The sequence below is a fragment of the Phascolarctos cinereus genome, unplaced genomic scaffold (assembly GCF_003287225.1).
Source record: "Phascolarctos cinereus isolate Bilbo 61053 unplaced genomic scaffold, phaCin_HiC Scaffold_4;HRSCAF=312, whole genome shotgun sequence".
NCBI lineage: Eukaryota > Metazoa > Chordata > Mammalia > Diprotodontia > Phascolarctidae > Phascolarctos > Phascolarctos cinereus.
This window is the reverse complement of record NW_027555847.1, coordinates 27011311-27026672: the sequence shown is the minus strand read 5'-3', so window position 1 is coordinate 27026672 and position 15362 is coordinate 27011311. Positions and strand designations below refer to the sequence as shown.

Sequence of the window (15362 nt, the reverse complement as noted above, 5' to 3'; positions counted from 1 at the left end):
CGGTGGTTCCCTATTTCCCCTAGGATAAAGTGCCAACTCTTCTCCTTGGCATTTAAAGCCTTTCACAGTCAGGCTCTAACAGTTTTCAACCTCATTCACCGGCTCTGCTAACATTCCAGCCACCATGGTCTATTCATGGTGCTCACACGTAGTATCTTATGGACTCCCAGTTCTTGCACGTAGGTTCTTCTCCTGGCCAGGCCCCTGCTTCTTTCTCCCCTCTGCCTCTGAGAATCCTGAGCCTCCTTCAGGGCACAGTTTAACTGTTGCCTCTTACAGAAAACCTTTTCTGACTGACACCCCTCCAAAAATTACTTTATATTTATATTATATAAAATATACTAATACAGAATTTATATATGAGTATATGCTGTGCATATATTACACTAGAAAATATGTATTCTAATTCATATGTATGCATATATATATATATATATGTAAAGTCAACATGTACAAAGTATAACTAGAGAGAGTCCACATGCTCTAGCAGGTAGAGAATTGCCCTCCAAGTCAGAAAGACCTGGATTCAAGTCTTACCTCTGAAACCTAGGCAATTTTCTTAACCTCTGGATGGGCTAGGTTAGAGGTTTCAAACGCATAGCCTGGTTCTGTATGTAGGCCACAGTACTTCAGAGTATGGCCCAAACCAAATTAAAATGTAAGTGGGAAATACTTAACAAAATAAACAAAAATACAATAAAAAATAGATACTAATATATTTTATAACCATCAATATAATAAATAAAATGCAATAAAACATAGACAATATGTTTTATAATCATCAATGGAATAAAGAAAAATGAATAAAACATAGATAATATGATTTAAAATGGCCAATATGTGGCGTATAAGGATCCTTATGTAATATATTGCCCTCATTAACTTATCATAATGAAATAAAAATAATAGTTACTATTTTAATATTTCTACAGTACTTCCTATGTATCTATCACAGTGCTAATTATTTTATAGCTGTGATGTCATTTGATTGTACAGATTAGTGACCCCGCCCCCATTTCTATCTGAGTTTGACACAGCTGGTCTAGCTAGTTCTCTAAGTTCAAAGGTTATGGAGAAAGTGCTGAACCACAGCAACATGAGTGGATTCTTCATCTCCATGAAATCACAGGTGTAGGCCTTATCTTCTTATCGCCCTTTTTATTAACTGACATATGTACATATTACCTTCCCCCGTAGACATCATGAGCTCCTTGAGAGCAGGGACTGTTTCCACTTTCATTTCTATAACCCTGGCTCTCAGCACAGTACACAGTAAACGGTAGGCACTTATAGTAAGTTGACTGAGCTATTATTTTGTATAGCTTTGATAGAGACGATCCATCAAAGGGATCTCATGGGAGCCAAGTCATTGTATCAAGTGAGATAACATACGTAAGGCACTTTGCAAAGATTAAAGCACCATGTAAGTGTTGGCTATTATTATTGTTATTAATAATAATTGTTATTATTGACTCCAACTCATATACCATTTTCAGGTTTGCTGAGCAGTGACCTCACCATAATACAACCAACTAGATGGTTCAATTGTTATCCCCCTTTTACAGATGAAAAAACTAAGGCTCTGCGGTTAAGGATGTGCCCTCTCACACAGCAAACGTCTACATTGGAGTTTGAACTCCAACCCAGTGCACTGTGCCTCTCTGAATGCAAATATATTGCAGTCATATGTTACAGATCATCTTACAACAGATTCTACTTATACCCGCACTTATATTTTTTTCCATTTGTATGACTTTGAACTAGTTGAATTAGCGATACGGGATTAGCAGCCAAATGGTCACTCTTTAAACTCTCTGAGCTAAGGCTTTGCGTATTTCAGCCCAGAAAGGATACCCTGCCTTTTCTAACAGATTGCTTCATGAGAATGCTCAGAATTGTATTACATAACAGAAGGTCGGGCATATCATGACACAATAAAAAGAGAACTGTGTGTTCACAATTCAGGCCTTGAACTTATTTCCCCATATACTCCACGGGCCTTCTCCTAGCAAATCTTTCCATTTTCAGCCACAGGCTGGAACTACAGAGACTGGAGGGGCTGAGCATGATGACAGAGCTGCATTTTAATTTGTTATTATATCATTTTTGTAGGGTTGTTTTTGCCTGCAGAAAGAAGAGATGAAAGTTTCAGTACATTTCCCCCCATCTCATGTTCTTAATCTAATGCATTCAGTTCTTGACTCTGTGTGTGGAATTAATGCTCTGAGGGTCAGATAAAGCAAGTTGAAAGCACCAGTTTGACAGCTTCCTGGAGCTGATGGCTCATTTTCATATCATTGGAGAATTAGGAAATGAATGCCAGATGATGTTATCAGTACAGTGCCCATTTCCTCCCTAAGAGATAGCTGAACGTTGGAAATATCTGTCAAATAGCCAGAATTTGGGACATCAAACCTCTAACTTTGTGTTCAATTCAGAAAGCATTTTAGTGCCTATGAAATCAAGGCTCTGTACTAAGTGTTGGGGAAACAAAGAAGAAACTAAACCGAAAACAGCCTCAAGGGGTTACCCTCAAGGAGCTTACATTCTACTGGGAGATGAAACTCATTTTTTTGGTTATTTTTCAGTTGTGCCCAACTCTTTATGACCCCATTTTAGGTTTTCTTGGCAAAGATATAGGAGCAGTCTGCCACTTCCTTCTCCAGCTCATTTTACAGATGAGGAAACTGAGGCAAACAGGGTTAAATGACTTGCCTAAGGTCACACAGCTAGTAAGTGTCTGAGGTCAAATTTGAACTCAGGACTTCCTGACTCCAGCTTTAACATTCTATCCACTACACCACCTAGCTGCCATAAAAATTATAGACAGTTAAGTAAATACAAGTTAGTTGGAAGAAGATAGTATTAACAACCTGCAGTACCTGCTTCTTGGAAGAAATGCCACTAGAAGCTTTTTCTTTACATCTCAGATCAAAACCCGACTTCTGCAAAAGACCTCTCCTGATTCCTACCCCCTCCTCTCCGCACCACCACCACCCAGTGCCTTGTTCACTAAGGTCCCCTTCTGTCTACTCCGTGTATCTATTTTAGATACCTAATTATTTACATGTTGTCTTCCCCATTAGAATGTATGCTCCCTGAGGTCAGGAAATGTTTTTACTTTTTTACTTTCCTAGTATTCCCTGCTTTGAGTTTAGTGTCTCACAGATAGTAAGGACTTAATAAATTCTTGTTGATTAACTTACTGCCATCAAACCTAGCTCTGTCTCTCAACTTCTTTTGCTTGTAATGGGTATGATGTCACTGCTGACTGGTTTCAGCTTCTAATGTGTAGGGATTTGCTCAGCTGAGTACAGTAAATCTCTACTTCTTATCCTTGGAATGACTGTCACTTATTTCTGATCTAAGTTGACAGGGAATCTTTACAACCTGTTGTCTTGTCACTAAGGTCCTTTTAAATTGTATTTTATTTCTTGAAAAAATACATTTTCTCATCTCAGAAAGCACAGGCTTCCATTTTTTTTTTTGAATCAACTATCCTCTACAACTTTGAGGACTGGGCATTCCTAACCCTCTCCTTTGAGTATTTCAATGTTTTGCACAAGTTGAAGAAAAAGACGTGTGTGTGTGTTGTGTGTGTGTGTGTGTGTGTGTGTGTGTGTGTGTTTGTACATGAATGGATAACAGGCTATTCTGAATAAAAGTTAAACTTTAAAAATGTCTAAAGACAGAATAAAGGAAAGAAAAGGGTGGGGGAGAAAATGCATCCTCAATGTGAATCCAATTTTCCTTTGGCCTTCTTGAGATTTAATTCCTGTTCTGTGTCAGATGACCTTCCTAGTTTCCTCCCAGCCCCATCTTTTTCCTTATTAGTATAACTCTTTATTGCCACTTATGGACAAGTAAGCCTAAGGACCCTGGTAACAGTAGCACTGTTCCCCCACCCCCTCCACTCCCAACAATGAGTACTACCTTTAGCCTGGTGCCTGCCATCATACACCAGGGAAGTAACTATGGTGGAGCTCTGCCATCTGCTTCTGCAGCTGCTTCACTGCCCCTCCCCAGTCCATCCCACTCCTCCCCAGCCTCCTCAGTAGCCACAGCTATTGAAAATCCCAAAGAGAAAGCTCTTGTCACCAAAGCCCTTGGTATTAGTAAATGGTGCATTGTCAGGAACAGAATTGATTTTATTAATGAAAGAAGATTCATTACCATCTATTTTACTGCATTACACTTAAGGATCACTGGGCCTTTCTACCTTGCAGCTGAAACTGCCGTTGTGTGCTATAAACCCCCATTAAAATGTGAGTGCCTTGAGAGCAAGGGATGTCTTCCTTTTCTGCGGACTTCGAACCTAGTGTTCACTTAATGGTTGTTCTTTGTTCTCCCTCCCTTCCTCCCCTTCCTCCTCCTTACATTCCTTCCTTCTTTCTTCTCTCCCTTCCTTCTTCCCTGCCTCCCTTCCTGCCTGGCTGGCTTCTTTCCTCCATCCATCCCTCCCTTTTCTCTTCCCTTCCTTTCTTCTTTCCTTCTCCACACTATAACCCCTAGCCCTTACCTACCCTCCTGAGCTATGATCACCAATACCAACAGGTTGGCCTTACTTCCTGGCCTTGCCTAGCAACCCCCAGGAATCCCCATCTACTTGCTCCCAGCAGCTTGTGCCGAAGAGAGCAAGTTAGTTATGCTCACTTACTTAATAAGAACATGTATACTCATCAATATTGATGTCTTGTTAACTATGTCTCATTTCTGTGCCTCAGTTTCTTCTCTCAGACACTATAAATCTAGAGTTCTCCAAAAGTGATTAAGGACAGAGCCTGTATCTTCTATAAAGAGCCTAAAGATGCTTTGTTGAAACTATGCCATTGGGCACATCCTATGAAATTCTCAAAGAATTGACCAATTTCTACTCTGTAGATATTGTTTAGAATGAATATAACAGGCTCATTTTGAAAAAAAAATAATCTCAGAACTCATTGGCATTACTGTGGATTTAGTATCTTAAAAATAATTAATATTCCTATTGTGTGGTACAATGAACAAAGTGTGTAATTGGAGACACTAGCTGTGTGGCCATGTGCTAGTCACTTTTCCTCTCTCTGAGTGTCAGTTTCCTTATCTTTAAATTGCAGGTGTTAATATCTTCCAGTACTGTCCTCATAGGGCTGTTATAAGGCTCAGATGAAATTGTGTTTATTACTTGTTTTACAAATTTTTAAAGCATTTTAAAAAGCAGTCAGTCAACAAACATTTATTAAACACATACTATGTGCCAAGAACTGTGCTAAATGATGGGGAATCAAAGATGTGCAAAAATACCATCCTTGCCCTCAAGGAGCTGATATTCTAATAGAGGAGACAACATACAAATAATTATTTAATGCAAGATATACCCATTGGAAATGGAATGTCATCTCAGCAGGGAAGGTTTCAGAGGAGAAGGATAATGGGAAATGCCTCCTGAATGAGGTGGGATTTGGGCTGAATGTTGAAGAAAGTGAAGGAAGCTAGGAGTTAGAGGTGAGGAGAGAGAATTCAAGGCACAAGAGAAGAGACAGAAGATTTTGCCTTCTCTAGCTCATTGTAGAGCTGAGGAACTGAGGCAAATAGGATTAAGTGACTTGCCCAGGATCACACAGCTAGTAAGTATCTGATGCCAGATTTGAACTCAAGAAGATGAATCTTCCTGATTCCAAGCCCAGTAATGTATCCACTGGACAACCTAGCTAGAAGTATGGTACTTGATAATAATAAAGGGGGATAGTTTGGGAGGAAAGATAATATGTTCTGTTTAGGGTAAGTTTGAGCTGTCTAAAAGGCAATTGATGGCAGAAAATGGAGCTCAGGGGAGAGACTAAGGCCAATTTATAGATCTGGGAATCATTTGCTTAGAGATAGATTACAGTTCTGCCCACAAGAACTGATGACATCACCAAGTGAATAGTAAAAAGTGATACAAAAGGAGGGTTTAGGACAGAGCCTTGGGTTGGGCCTCATCAGAACCTTGGGGCAGGGAGTGGGGGGAGGTTATTCATATTTGGGGAATGTGACATTGATGAAGATTCAATAAAAAGAGACTGAGAAGGAATAGCCTTATAGGTAAGAGGAAGAATCAGGAGAGAGCAGCAGGCTGAAAACCTAGAGAGGAGAGAGTATCCAGGAAAATGAGGTGCTCAAAAGTGTCAAAAGCTACAGGAATTAAGAAGGATGAAGATGGAGAAAAGCCCACGAGATTTAGCAAATAAGAGATCATTAGCGAAAGAGAGAGATAGAGACAGAGAGAGACGCACAAAGACAGAGAGAGAGAGAGAATAGTTTCCTTTGAACAATAGTCAGAAACTAGATCACTAAGCATTTTAAAGTGAGTGAAAAGAGGAGTAGAAGCATCCGTTGTAATGACTTTCCTAAAAATGCTGAAAAAGCAAAGCGAAATACAGGATGATAGCAAACAGGAATGATTAGATCCAGTAAGGGATTTTTTAAGGATGGGGGAGACATGAGTGTGTTTGTAATCAGTGAGGAAGCATCCAGTAGATTGGGATATGAGAGAAGAGGCAAGTGACCAATTGCTATAGAACAAGGGATGGAAAAGGTCAAGGTTGCTTGTAGAATTCTGCTTGGCAAAGAGAAGGACCATGAACTTCATGTTTAGCAAAGGGGGAAGGAGGACATAGTGAGAGAAAAGATCTGAGTGACAGCAGCAGAGGAGGGTGAAGATATGGAAGTTTGACATAAATGCCCTCAATTTTTTCAGTGAACTATGGAGTAAAGTCCTCAGCTGATAGGGTGAATGAATGAATGGATAAGATGAATGAACGAATGGATGAATGCACGAGTGAATATGTGAATAAGCTTTTATTAACCATTTACTATGTACACAGCAGCATGCTAAGGTCTGGGTATACAAATAGAAAAATAAGATAAACCCTACCAGTAGTTCTGGTGGACTGGAAAAATAGGTGACAAGAATGGAGTAGATTGAGGAACTGGGAACTTAACATGTATGTTGAATTGACACTCAAATTGTGGTGTTGGAGAAAACTTTTTTTCTTTTTACTTTTTGCTAGTCAGTTGGGGTTAAGTGACTTGCCCAGGGTCACACAGCTAGTATGTGTTGTGTGTGTTGTGTGTCTGAGACGGGATTTGAACTCAGGTCCACCTGACTTCAAGGCCAGAGCTCTATCCACTGCACCACTTAGCTGCCCCATGGAGAAGACTTTCAAGAGTCCCTTGGATAGCAAGAAGATCAATCTGTCAGTACTTAAATTAATTCAGGCTATTTACTGGAAGGTCAAATACTGAAGCTGAAGCTTAAATACTTTGGCCACATAATGAGAAGACAGGACTTATTGGAAAAGAGCTTGATGTTAGGAGAGATTGAAGGCAAAAGGAAAAGGTGGATATATAGCATCATGGAAACAATGAACATGAATGTGGACAGACTTTAAGAGAAAGTGGAGGATAGAAGGGTCTGGCATGCTATGATCCATGTGGCCATGAAGAGTCAGACACAACTGAACAACAAAACTGTATGTATGTATCTCTAATATGAAGGGAGGGGTTGTGATAGAGTATAAGACAGGTGCAGAATCATTGAGGAAAAAAATATGTGCTCTAGCGATGATAGCTAAAAGTTGCTAGGATCTGGATTAGGTCATATATTTGGATAATAATAAACCTCAAAGGAAGAGAGAGTTGCTGAAATTGTGGAAGAGGAATAGCCTAGAAGTGGGAGTGGGGAAACATGAATATTCTGACTTCTGCACTATCACCAGTGAATTGGGATGGTCTGGTAGAACAAGAAAGTGTAACTGGTACTGGAAAGGATGGCAACGGCTGCAGTGTCATCAAGATAGAGTCAGGACTCAGTGACTGCCATAAGAGGGAAGGAATAAGAAAGGAAAAGATTTAAAATGAAAGCAAGTTTGTTAATAATGGAACAGGCATTCCAGAGAGCACACGCAGCCTGGGCAATCATGTGTGAAGTGGGATCCTGTGAGGTAGTTAGGGGTGAGGAGGATGGGAGTGAGGGAGCAGGCAGTTGGGAATGGGGAACAGAGTTGGGACATTGGCAGATGTAGCATGCACAATCACTTGAATGGGGCAGCAGGAGAGGGCTGGAGTATTCTGACCTTTGAGGAATGAGTTCATGGACAGTATCAGTAGCTGAAGAGAGATCTATTGAAGAAGACAAGTAGAAATAGTCAGTTATTATTGTTAAGATCATGAGATCATAGAATTTGAGCAGCCAGGGACCTCAGAGATCATCTAGCCCAAATCTCTAATGGTAAAGATGAGGAAATGGAAACCCAGAGAGGTTCAGGGCCTTATCCCAAGTCACACAGATGGCAAGTGGCAAAAGGAGGATTTGAACCTAAGTCACAAGATTGACAGGGATCTCAGAGGTTGTGTAATCCAATATCTTCAATCTGTGTATGAGTAAACTGCGCATTAAGGCAGGTAAGTGAATTACTTGAGGTCACACAATAAATGTCAGTGCTAGGATTTGAACTAATCTCCTCTAACTAATCTCCTCTTTTGATTGTCCCATGCTTCTCTTCTCTATAAACATAAATGTGCCTAGTTGCCTTCTTTAGATTTTCCCATTTCTTTCTTGCCTTTGTGAGCCATTTCATTATTTAATAACTCTACTAACAGTGGAAAATGCATTTGTTTTGAGTCAGAATAGATCTGTAAAGAAAGGAGTGTGAAGAACTTTATTTAATTTTCTCTATTGAATTAATGAACGTTCTTTTATCTGATTTGATGCTTGTAATTAAATGTTATGGCAGTACCCCCATATAGAGTGTATACAAGCCTAATTAGGTTTACTTTTTCATATGTATCATTTTTCTTATGGGGAGGAATATGTTTGATGGAGTTACCTATTAATATTTCATAGTTTGTTCAGAAAACATCTAGAATTAATTCTTTAGTAGAACATTGATTAAAACCCATTTCATTATACAAGGGCCTGATAGTACCAAGAAGCTTAATGAGGAGCTCTGGTGTTCATTTTAAGTCTGTTTGTCACTTTAGAAAATCATATTACTTCTGTGGAAGACTAATATGAGTTGATTGGAATGAAGAAAACAGGACCATGGAACAACTATTCACAACTGGTATAAAAATACAGAGCCATAACAGAAGTGGGGTGACCAGAAATATGCCCCAGGTTATCACCTTTGAGAGGGTACAGGCTACTCCTTCAGTAGGTAAAAATATCTGAGCTTAGTGCCTAATTAACAGGAGTAATTAGCTGAAATAGGAAGCTTCCAGGTAGCTCACTTTCTTCCCTTAGCCTCCCCAGTGGCCTTACCCTAGGTGAACTCTCCATTCTGACTTGGCATTACCCTATTCCCTATCCTGGCCCCAGCAGTGGCTTCTCAACATCCCTGGATCTTTGTCTGTCCACCACAAAGCAGTGGCCCAGGTAGTCTCTCCCTAAAAGACTCTATATCCTGAGGTCTGAGATCTCTCTTGAGGTCTCTACCACCTACCCCTACCTTCAGAACCATCTTTGCCTCAGGCATGAGAAAGAATTGCTAGTTGTAGCTCTGTCACACTGTAAATGAAAATGAAACTAAAGGATAGATGATGAAACATATTTCTCTTCCCTCATTGGAGAGGTAGGGGACTGTGGGGATGGAATGTAGGGACTGTAGGTATGAGATGTTGAGATAGTAGGTGTGCGATGTGTGACTGTGGGTATGGAATGTGGCGATGTGGTTATGGAATCTGAGGACTGTAGATATGGGATGTTGGGATGGTGGGTATAGAATGTGGGGACCGTGGGTGTGAATATGGGGACTATGGATGTAGAATATTGGAATGGTGGGTATGGAATGTGGGACTGTGGGACTGTGGGAATGGAATGTTGGGATAATGGGTATGGACTGTGGGGACTATGGGTATAGAATATTGGAATGTGGGGACAGAGGGTATAGAATGTCGGATATGTTTTCATACACAATTACTGTTTTGGTTGGTTTCATTTCACTGTTCTTCCAGGGAAGATTCTATGGGAGTGAAAGTATATATGGAAATGATTTATAAAAAGAAAAATGTATTCTAGCATCAACAACTAATAACTTATAAGGTGGGAGAGGAGATAATAAGCATTTATTAAACACCAACTATGTCAGGCAAATATCTCATTTAAGAAATTGAAGGCAGCTAGGTAGAACAGTGGATAGAATACTGGGTCTGGAGTCAGGAAGACTCATCTTTCTGAGCTCAATTGTGGTCTCTGACACTAATGTGACTTTGGGCAAGTCATTTAATCCTGTTTGCCTCAGTTTCTTCATCTGTAAAATGAGCTGGAGAAGGAAATGGCAAACTACTCCAATACCTTTGCCAAGAAAATCCCAAATGGGGTCATGAAGAGTCAGACACTAATGAAAAACAACAGCCCTGAGAGGTAAGTGCCATGTTTACACTTAAGGAAACTGAGGCAGACATTGGTTGAGAGACTTGCCCAGGGTCACAAAGCTAGTAAGTGTTTGAGGCTGGATTTAAACTCAAGTCTTCCCAACTTCAGGCCCGGTACTCTATCCACTGTGCCAGCTAGCTGCTTTTCTCAAGTGCCTTATATCTTAGCTCACTGTGTATAGGCATTGGAACATGGGTCATATATTTGGACCAGTCCAGGACAGAACAACTGGGGTTTTAGTTTTTGAGACAGAGACCTCACTTTGAAAGATACAATATGTAAGTGTTTTCATCCATCTATTCATTCATTCCTTTGTTCATATTCCTGCTATACATAAAGAACTGTGTTCTCTCCTGAAGGAAACAAAGTTAAATTAGTCAAGGTCATTGCCCTCACTGGATTTAAAATTTAGAAAGGGGGGAGGATATAACATGCATAAACATGCCATAGCTACACAATAATTTTAATATAGAAAAAAATAATAAAAGCATTAGGCAAACATCCAGATATGGTGTGTTGAGGGCTAGATGTGGAATCAGAAAGGTGTTGGTTCGAATTCTACCTCTGACATTTGCTAGTTGTAAGATCTTGGGCAAATAGTTTAACTTCTGTGAAACTCAGGTAACTCTAAAACGCTCTAGATCAGTGGTTCTTTACCTGAGATTCATGAGCTTTTAAAAAATGTTTTAACTGGATTTCAATATAATTGGCTTTCTTTGTAAACCTATATGTTTTATTTTGTGCATTTAAAAATGTGATTCTGAGAAAGAGTATCTAGATACCAGCAAGCAGCCAAAAGGTGTCATAATATAGGAAAAAGTGAAGATTATTGATAGTTTACAATTGCATTCAGTGAAGGAAATTTCTACACTGATGAAATCATAACCCCATGATATGAGGGTAAGATATGAAAGGCTAGGACAAGCGAGAGAAATCAAAACTATTTCTAACAGAAGAAATCTGGCAAAGATTCTTTGTAGAGGTGACATTTGATTTGGGTCTTAAAGGATGGATAGATTTTCTAAAGGCTTAGTTGGGGACTGGGAGAGAATATTGTGGAGAATTGGTAAATTATGATTCAAGTCATGAAGATAGAAAGGCCATCTTGTATACGATAGATGCAAATAGTTGACTTTGGCTAGGGTGTATGATTTATGACTATGAATGCTGAGACAAAACTGGAAAAATATAGACACAGAAGGTTATGGAGAGCCTTGAAAATCAAGCTAGCAGGGAAGATCCCAATATCAAAAGGCAATACCAGCCAATCATAGGAATTTATTTTTTACGCTAATTATTTTTATATGTATTTTGGGGGCAAATGCGGCAAACAAAAAGGTAGGCTAATGACCACAATGGTAGAGTTTTGCTAATTCTCAGAGATATTTGAGGGATGTGCTGGAGCCAGCTCATACAAACTCTTGAAAGCTGATTGTTAAATTTTCATATATGTATACCTCAGAACTTGACAAACACTGCAAATCAGGGCTAATTGTTTTGTTTGTTATCTGGAATTAAGAAAGTGATAGAGAAAATGTCAATGATGCAGATTAAACTTAAAAGTATATCATACGTGTAATTTTTTTCTGGAGAGCTGGTTGTTAAACATTTATGAGAACAATACTGGGTGCTTATGAGAGAAATACATAACATGTGCAAACTGCACCATATATCCCAAACACATATCCCTTGGAAGTATATACTAGGATGGAAATCTGGAGCAGGGGATTTGTGTGTTGATTTTCTTTTCCTTTGTCTTTTACTCATGGGCTTGACTTCCCATATTTATTTCTTTGATTTGATATTATTATGTAGTGGTAGAGTGCTGAACTTGGAGTCAGAAAGCCCTCAGTTGAAACCCAGTTTCAGATATTCATTAGCTTGTGACTCTAGGTGAGTCACTTAACCTATCTCACCCTCAATTTACTCATCTGTAAAAAGACTGAGTTATACTTGATGGCTTCTGAGATCCCTCCCTTTCATCTCTGAATCTGTTATTCTGTGGTGCATGAAAATGGTGCCAGAGTATGGAATGACGAAGGAGATATTTATTGCCTAAGACAGTTACCTAGCTGTGTGACCATGGGCAAGTCACTTAACCTCTGTCTACTTCAATTTCCTCATCTATAAAAAGAGAATGATAATAATACTTACATTCTCAGAGTTGTTGTTAGGATATAATGAAATAATATTTGTAAAGTGCTTTGCAAACTTTGAAGTTCTATCTAAATACTAGTTGCTACAATAATAATAATACTAATAATACTAATAATAATAATGATTGTGATGGTGGTGGTAGTAATGATGATGATGATGGATTGTCAGACAGTGAAATAGGTTCCAGAGAGTTTAAAAATCTCATTTGCTGTATGGAGATAAGGAAAAGATAGAATGTCATCCTTTCCAACAGCTTCATTATTTTAAATGGATGAAATTGAAATGAATAAATATGAAGGATAAAAAATGTGTGGTCTAACCCAATTGGAAATCAGTATAAGAGAAAATGACTGTTTTCTCTGAACCTTCTTTCTTTCTTAGGAATATTCCTGAGGCTAGTTGTGCATGACTCAGTAGGCTGGCAGTTATCCAGAGGTTTAAGATGGTTCAGACAGCAATCTGGACCATTTGGGACCCCAAGCTTCCCAAATACACTGGAAACTTGCCAACTCTTCCCTCTGGCCCTAGATGACTTCATATGCATGCACATCTCCTGGCCATGGGGTCAGGTATTAGCACAAGAAGCAAAAATCTTAAAAATAAAGTAAAAAAGAAACTCTTCCAATTTGGGCTCACCACTTTTGCTTTGACTTAAGCCTGTTAGTTTCTTTTCTTCTTTATTTATCCTCTATTACATAAAAGAGAACTTATACTGAACAATATGAAGAATGGAAAAATAGACAATAAATAGAATAAACAAAAACCTAAATTTTCTTTTGGCTCCAGAACTGTGATTTTACTGATGTAGGGAAACTCCAGCATGGAAATTCCCTGCACTGTTGCAGATTACCGCCTCATCTGTAACTTGGAGTCTTAGAAAGAGCTACCCAGGGCCTCTGAGGATTAAAGTATCTTACCCAGGACCACACAGCCAGTGGATACCAAAAGCATACGTTGAACCCTGGTATTCCTGGCCCCAAGGGAAAGCATTCTAATTTATGATATTTAAATGTCATAGTAATTAGACACTTGCATGAAATCATGCATTTAAGGACTGTAATTGCCTTCTGGTTATTAAATATTGCTTAAATGATTTCTGAATACTCTTTAGTCTCTTTGAGCATCATACTGTTTAATAATATTGAGTTAAGTTTATAGGTTTTACCACAAAGTAATTTTTTTTTAATATTCTATTTCATTTGCTCCTCACAACAGCTCTGTGTGTTAGAGGTGAGAATGTAGTTTATAGAGTTGTAGACCTAGAGATGGAAGAGACCTAAGAGGCCATTCAGCCTAACCTTCTTATGTGGAAACTGAGGTCCAGAGATTTTAAATAACTTGCACAAGGTTACAAAAGTAGTAAGTATAAGGGTAAAGTTCCACCCCACCATAATTAATCAGAGAAGTCCCAGATGGCTCAATTGAATCATTCAATCAATAACTGGAAAGCGTAACGTAGGAGCAAACAAGATCTTAATTTGAAAGAAAGTACTTTGATCATTGGATAAAAATAGACAGTGCCATAAAGGAAATGTCTTTTGATTAGCTGAAAGAATTAGACATATGCTTGGACTACATATAAGAATAGTAACTTAGAGACAAGTGAGAAGCAATTGCCCTGGGAGGAGAGAGAGGAGAGACAGCTTCTGTCCATCTCTTTTTTCTCCCCTCCCTTTGACCAGGTGAATTTCAAAAAGTCAGAAGATCTGGAGTCCCCATTGACTTCAGTAGATAGTGATGTATGGGATGTGCCAGGAGAAGAGTGGCCAATGGCAGCAACTGCATTGAGAACTGGGAGATAAATCAAGAACAAATTTGGGGAAAAGGAACTTCAGAGAGTGTGAACCCCCACCAACCTTCAAATCTCAGGAGAAAGACACACTTAAGAAGAACTACCTGATGAATCAATGAAGGCAGAAGCTTCCAGTAACCAAAAGGTGTGTGTCAGCACACGGGTTCCCCACACGTGTGCCTCGCTACTACTTTACTCTCCCCAGGGGTCTTTTGTGTACAAAAGCAGAATAATATCCCCTTTGCCTATTCAGAGAGATTGTCTTTGTGATAACTGTCCTTATTAGACCTTCTTATTAAATACATTTTCATAAAGCTAATTAATTCTGGTTGATAATCAGTGGGTTGTGCTCTGGCAACACCACTGGAAAGCCACAATCCTCCAGGATTATCTCTAGAACTCTAAGGGGCAAAGTCGTTAGTGGCCCTCAGGAGCCCTAATCTGCAAGCCTGAGATTGCCTTCTGGGGGACTGGCTTTAGAAAGAAGCTCTATGTAAGAACCAAAAGTGACACGCACCCAGTTCTTCTGACCTTAGAGCCAGCGATCTTTCAACTAGACTCCAACTTTTTTTTTAATGGAGAAAGAAATCAACGTAAAGAAAGGCCCAATAGCAGATTTTCCCAGATGTCCAGCAGCCCAGAAGTTTCTGAACTCTTAAAATGCAGAATTGGATTAGATGATCTGCATGCTTCCTTCCAGTTCTGGAATTCTATGAGCCTCTGCTCTTGTGTGTAGCTGCATTAGGTTTTGATATCTCTATTTACATTTCAAAGCCCCTGGCTCTCCATGTGCTAAATATTTTATTTTCCTTCTCTTCTGGGCCTATGGTTCTGCCTTCCTCGAAGACAAATTCTTCAAGGCAGAGCTGTAGGCCCTTGTACCTCCTACTAAATCTTGCTGCCTGCCTCTTTCCAATCAGTCAGCCCACATGATTGTGAGTCATCCAGGGGCGCTATCATATTTGTTGATCCAGGTTTGTAATATATAAAATAAACATAATCCATTTTTATGTTGAT

The 15362-nt window shown here is 39.3% G+C and overlaps 1 protein-coding gene across 11 annotated transcripts in view; it reads left to right on the top strand.

The window, feature by feature from the left end:
* The window catches only part of CADPS (calcium dependent secretion activator), a 572571-nt gene that overhangs the window by 22433 nt on the left and 534776 nt on the right, over window positions 1-15362 (top strand). The window lies entirely within an intron of this gene.